Consider the following 6,538-nt stretch of genomic DNA (forward strand, 5'->3'; position numbering starts at 1 on the left):
GAGAAGAAGCATTTGAACTGCAATTGTGTGCAAATTACCTAGAAATGATTATAATTATATACATAATTTCCACTGCCAACATTATACGGTTGAAACTGCCTAAGTCCAAATATATAAATGCATGAAAATGAATGAGTGTATTGCCAGAAAAAAGAATGTAACTATGATATCTAGGCAAACACATTCTTGAAATTTTATTCTGGAAGTGGCTATGAATGAAGTTTTACCCAGCATTTCAAATTTAATATAGGAAACTGCATTGGCATCTGCAAGTTGACAGAGGACTTTTCCTCCTGCTCAAAGCTCCGCTGTAAAGCACAGCACTACATCCTGCAGCACTTTGAGGAGGTTCTGCACGTACCTGAGGAGTTCCTGGAGCTCTTCCTGGAACAGCTGGAGGCAGACATGGGGACTTGTGACTTGGTGACTTGGACTCGAGTCGCTATTTTTATGACTTGTGACTTGACTTGACAAAAAATAAAATACTTGAGACTTGACTCGGACTTGGAAGTTAAAGACTCGGGACTTGACATGACTTGAGACACGATGACTTGAATGACTTGAGTGTTAATCACATCATGTTTTCAGTTTGAATATAAAATATAGAAATGATTTTTAAAAATCAAGTTGATTACCCAGCTGGAGCGCAGGCTGAGAATAGCGTTTCAAGAAGGGGGATCGGAGGGTGTGCTCCAACTATAGGGGGATCACACTTCTCAGCCTCCCTGGGAAAGTCTATGCCAGGGTACTGGAGAGGAGAATCCGGCCGATAGTAGAACCTCGGATTCAGGAGGAACAGTGTGGTTTTCGTCCCGGTCGTGGAACACTGGACCAGCTCTATACCCTCTACAGGGTGCTGGAGGGCTCATGGGAGTTTGCCCAACCAATCTACATGTGCTTTGTGGATTTGGAGAAGGCATTCGACTGTGTCCCTCGCGGCGGCCTGTGGAGGGTGCTCCGGGAGTATGGGGTCTGGGGCCCTTTGCTAAGGGCTATCCGGTCCCTGTACGACCGGAGCAGGAGCTTGGTTCGTATTGCCAGCAGTAAGTCAGACTTGTTCCCGGTGCGTGTTGGACTCCGGCAGGGCTGCCCTTTGTCGCCGGTTCTGTTCATAATTTTTATGGACAGAATTTCTAGGCGCAGCCAGGGGCCGGAGGGGGTCGGGTTTGGGGACCACACGATTTCATCTCTGCTCTTTGCGGATGATGTTGTCGTGTTGGCCTCATCAGACCAGGACCTCCAGCATGCACTGGGACGGTTTGCAGCCGAGTGTGAAGCGGCTGGGATGAAAATCAGCACCTCCAAGTCCGAGGCCATGGTTCTCAGTCGGAAAAGGGTGGCTTGCTCGCTTCAGGTTGGTGGAGAGCTCCTGCCTCAAGTGGAGGAGTTCAAGTATCTTGGGGTCTTGTTCACGAGTGAGGGAAGGATGGAACGGGAGATTGACAGGCGGATCGGTGCAGCTTCTGCAGTAATGCGGTCCCTGTACCGGTCTGTCGTGGTAAAGAAGGAGCTGAGCCGCAAGGCGAAGCTCTCGATTTACCAGTCAATCTACGTTCCTACTCTCACCTATGGTCATGAGCTGTGGGTCATGACCGAAAGGACAAGATCCCGGATACAAGCGGCCGAAATGAGCTTTCTCCGCAGGGTGGCTGGGCGATCCCTTAGAGATAGGGTGAGAAGCTCGGTCACTCGGGAGGAGCTCAGAGTAGAGCCGCTGCTCCTCCACATCGAGAGGGGTCAGTTGAGGTGGCTCGGGCATCTTTTCCGGATGCCTCCTGGACGCCTTCCCGGGAAGGTGTTCCGGGCATGTCCCACCGGGAGGAGACCCCGGGGAAGACCTAGGACACGCTGGAGAGACTATGTCTCCCGGCTGGCCTGGGAACGCCTCGGTGTCCCCCCGGAAGAGCTGGAGGAAGTGTCTAGGGAGAGGGAAGTCTGGGCATCCCTGCTTAGACTGCTGCCCCCGCGACCCGGCCCCGGATAAGCGGTAGAAGATGGATGGATGGATGGATGGATGGATGGATGGATGGATGTTTTCAGTTTGAATATAAAATATAGAAATTATTTTTAAAAATCAAGTTGATTACCCAGCTGGAGCGCAGGCTGAGAATAGCGTTGTCATGACTGGATCATGAAACTATCATCAGTCATGCCCTCTCGTACCTTACGCACACCACGCCCACTTAGATCAGATATCACATCAACATGTCAGCCGGAGGGGTACCGAGGGTCATCGCTTTCGGCTTCAAGAATTGTTCACAAGATGGCAAAAGACGAACAGCGCTTTGCAAGACATGCAACATTAACAGCCATTCTGCCCAGTAAGTGCTTGTCAATTTGTTAATGTTATCTGGTTAGTTGGTAGTTAGCTAATGTAATAATAGCTAAAGTAGCCATAAGGTTTTATCAGCGATTTCAGGCCCAAAAAAGGCCCAAATATAAATGATCACATTCATCTAATCTTTCCTAACGATGAGTGAGTGTGTGTGTGTGTGTGCGTTTGATTTATATTACATTGTGGGAACCAAATGTCCCCACAAGAATAGTAAAACCTGAGATCACCTCCATTGTGGGGACCAGCCAGCGGTCCCCATGAGGGGAATGGGTAAATAAACATACTAAATAATATTTTTTTGAAAATGTAAAAATGCAGAAAGTTTTCTGTGATGGGTAGGTTTAGGGGTAGGGTTAGTGTAAGGGGACAGAATATACAGTTTGTACTGTATAAAAACCATTAAGTCTATGGAGAGTCCCCACAAAGATAGTGAACCAGACGTGTGTGTGTGTGTTGTGTGTGTGTGTGTGTGTGTGTGTGTGTGTGTGTGTGTGTGTGTGTGTGTGTGTGTGTGTGTGTGTGTGTGTGTGTGTGTGTGTGTGTGAGAGAGAGAGAGAGAGAGTGTGTGAGAGTGAGTGTGTGTGAGAGAGAGGAGAAATGTAACAAAGTTTAATGTTGTAAGTAAACTGTGTTTGAGAGAGAGAGAGAGAGAGAGAGAGAGGGAGGTGTTCAGAGAGGAGTCTGTTGGATGTTAAGCTGTTATTTGTTTTATGGACTCAATGTTGACAATTTAAAACATTTCAAACACTGTTGGCAGAAGTGAAAAATACATAATTTTATGAAGTTACAATTTTGTTTGATTCCATGATGTATTTTACTGAACATGAGTATTTACAATGCAAATCCAAATTATTGTAATTTACTGACAGTTAGGCTACTTATATCTTGTCTTTTCACTTTATTAAGATCAGATTCTGCAGGTAAAATTACAATAATAAGGTGACTTGACTTGGACTTGACTTGACCTACTACAGGACTTGACTTGACTTGACATAGCCTGTGACTTGACTTGACTTGACTTGCCCAAGAAAAAAATACTTGGGACTAACTTGAGACTTGAAGGTTAAGACTTGAGACTTACTTGAGACTTACACATGTGTGACTTGGTCCCATCTCTGTGAAAATCCTGTCATCATTTACTCACCCTCAAGTTGTTCCAATCCTGTAGGGTTTCTCTGTCCTGCTGAACACAACATAAGATATTTTGAAGAGTATCGGTAACCAAACAGTTGATTGACCCCACTGACATCCATCATATTTTTTACCCCCATACTATGGAGGTCAATGGGGTCCATCAACTGTTTGGTTACCGATACTCTTCAAAATATCTTATTTTGTGTTCAGCAGGAGAAAGAAACTCATACAGGGCCATGAACTATTTGTTTGGTGTTTACTATTCCTTTAAAAGTACTAAACTGAAAGAAGGTCATGTGTGTTTTGGTGATTAAACCAAATGTTCCGTTACATATTACAATCATCTTGTGTTTTGAAACATTGATTATGTGGACTGAAAATGTGCATAACTGTAATGAAAGCATGGATCAGGTTTTGAAAGAATGACTAGCTGGGTTACAAGTGTGATCAGTTTGGATTTTTTTAGCTAAGAGTTTTGAAAATTGTAAAAATTTAATAAATACTTTTTTTTTACTAAAACAAGAGAAATTATCAAGACGAAAATATAGCAACGAAAAAACATCCTGCAATTATAAATGCTTAACAACATAATTTACCAATAAAGCCATTATCTGCAGTATATTTATCTATATAAAACGGGTAGTTCCAGTCCTTGGTTCTGATTAACGTTAGTGGGGTTTTTTTCCAGATAAAACTAGTGATCGACCGATATATCGGTCAGCCGATATATCGGGCCGATATTTGCGGGTTTGACGTGTATCGGCATCGGCCGATACGCGGCTGCTGCGTTCGCCGATAGTTTTTTCCCGGCATTATTTACAGACAGGCGTCCGCAGGCAGCTTTGTGTTGCTGGAGACGCTGCACGTGCAGCCCATGCACTGCCCCTCCCACACTAGCTGAGTGCTGGAAGCCTCTTCAAAACAACGTTAAGTTTTAAACTTTCAAAGCATCTTTTAACTGTTTGACTTAGCTGAAATATTGCCATACACTTTGAAAGTGGAAACACGTTGCTCTATATGTGTGTGCAACTATAGCTAAGCAAGTTTGAGGGTCCAAATGGAAAACGCGAATGCCGAATATATGCTTGTCATTGTATTTAGGGAGCTGCAAATAGCTAAGTTTGAGGCTATCCATATGCATACGGCAGCTGTTACAAACACTGGTCATAGGATTAAATAATGCCGACGTTGGTTCGTGATTCCGTGATATTTGTGGGAGTTTTATTCAGCGAGGTGGTCGAACTCAGTCAGAACACTCCCTGAGGTAAAAGAATCGACGCGGTTGCGACACGCATGCGATGCAGCGCGCTCGTTTGTCCCGGCGCTCATATGCCGTGGTGAGATGAAAAGTTGAAAACATTTAAACTTTTCAGAATGCCGCAAGCGCACGCAGGTTATGTGACAAAAAAACGGACCTTTCCATGACAACATCGAAAGCTCGGCCGAACAGCTGATCAAAGCTGGACAGGGCAGGTTTTTATTTTTCATCTCCATAAATATATGTGACGTTAGTCGTAAAGGGCTTGAAATAAATTAATCCTTACTTCCTCGTCATCATGATTAGAGTGCAGTTCATAGTTGCATAGCAACGACAGACGCCACGGGAGTGCAAGCGCTTGTAGAAAGGAGAAAGCGTCGCGGCTGTGCTTACCACACGTTTTTAGACGCGATATGTGAACAGTCCCTAATTCATAATAAACTGAGAATCTATTTAGTTTAAAATCGTTTTTGTTTTGTTTAAAATGGTGATCACAATTACATATCAGACAACTACACAGAGTAACATGTTCCAGTCTATTTATATTAAAAAAAAATTGAATCATTAATTCAAACACGTTTAAAACGAATTAATTCAGTCTCATTCATAAATACCTGTTTAATTAATGGATGATTCACCGTTTTTTAATGAAGAGTCTTCTTGAATAAATGATTAAATGGATTTTTTTTAATCTTTTAGAATTTATTTTCAGAATTTGAATTATGCTTAAATATTTATTTTCAGTATTTTCAGCACTGAACTTTTTTTTTTACTTGTTCTACCTCACATGTTTTTAATATTTGTCAAATCTCAAATATTGTTTTTTTTTTTAAGTTCAATAAATGTTCCTTTTATAAGTTCAATAAATGTTCCTTATTTTAAATTGAGACTTGTAACATTTGTTATCATCATTGTGTCATTTTTATGATGTAAATTGAGTGAGCAAAAGCAGTATCGGCTCCAAATATCGGCCCAAGAAAATCGGCAGCCCGTATCGGTCATCGGCTAAGGCTGATGAAAAAAAATCGGTATCGGCATCGGCACTAAAAAATCCATATCGGTCGATCCCTAGATAAAACACGGCAATGATCGCTTCAATGGTTCAACATTTCACTGCACAACACCCCTAGCAACCATCTTAGCAACATAAACATAAACTTCTCATTGATATTGTTCATTGAAGCTTATAGAGTAGAGTATTACGAGAGTACCTGCATTTACAGTAGATATAGTCATATATTCATAATAAAAATCTGTTTGAATGTCCGCTGCAATATCTTGAACTTTTAACAGTTAAGGGGTTTTCCCGTGCCCTGACACCCTAATCATTTGCGTCTGACAGACTGTCTCATAAAGACAGTCTTTGCCGCCATCTAATGGCGAAATAATGTAAATATAGTTGTTCCTACCTCTGATGTCGCGCGATGCAGCAGATTCACTTCTCCACACTGCATTCACTCACCGAACTCTTGACTGAGTGCTTATGACGTCACAAAGGCCGCGCCAGAACTCCTGAGGATGGAAATGGTTATTATTTAAATGTTCTAGTTGTTGATTCAAACAATTACATGAACCTTTTTTTTTTTTTTTTATCACGTGTGAATGTTTTAAATTACTTTTATATATAGATTTTGATTTACCCTGCCAGCTCTAGACTTTCAATCTAAAACTATGAAAATTCATTGTAAAACTATGATAAACCTAAAATAAATAAATATATAACATTTGAATAGCCTATTTATCAAGTGAAAATGATTTCTTAAAAAAGTTATTGTTTCCAGTTACCAAAGAGCCAACAAAATGAAATGAGG

General features: G+C 41.9%; 1 long non-coding RNA gene across 1 annotated transcript; it reads right to left on the minus strand.

The window, feature by feature from the left end:
• Nucleotides 1-4,678: 4,678 nt before the first annotated feature.
• Nucleotides 4,679-5,374, minus strand: LOC309505159. Its single transcript, XR_014208337.1, has 2 exons — nt 5,303-5,374; nt 4,679-5,176 (listed from the first exon to the last, which is right to left on the minus strand). It is a non-coding gene; the product is annotated as an uncharacterized lncRNA (long non-coding RNA).
• Between the last annotated feature and the right edge of the window lie 1,164 nt (nt 5,375-6,538).

The sequence above is a fragment of the Leuciscus leuciscus genome (assembly GCF_965113295.1).
Source record: "Leuciscus leuciscus genome assembly, chromosome: 8".
Classification (NCBI taxonomy): domain Eukaryota; kingdom Metazoa; phylum Chordata; class Actinopteri; order Cypriniformes; family Leuciscidae; genus Leuciscus; species Leuciscus leuciscus.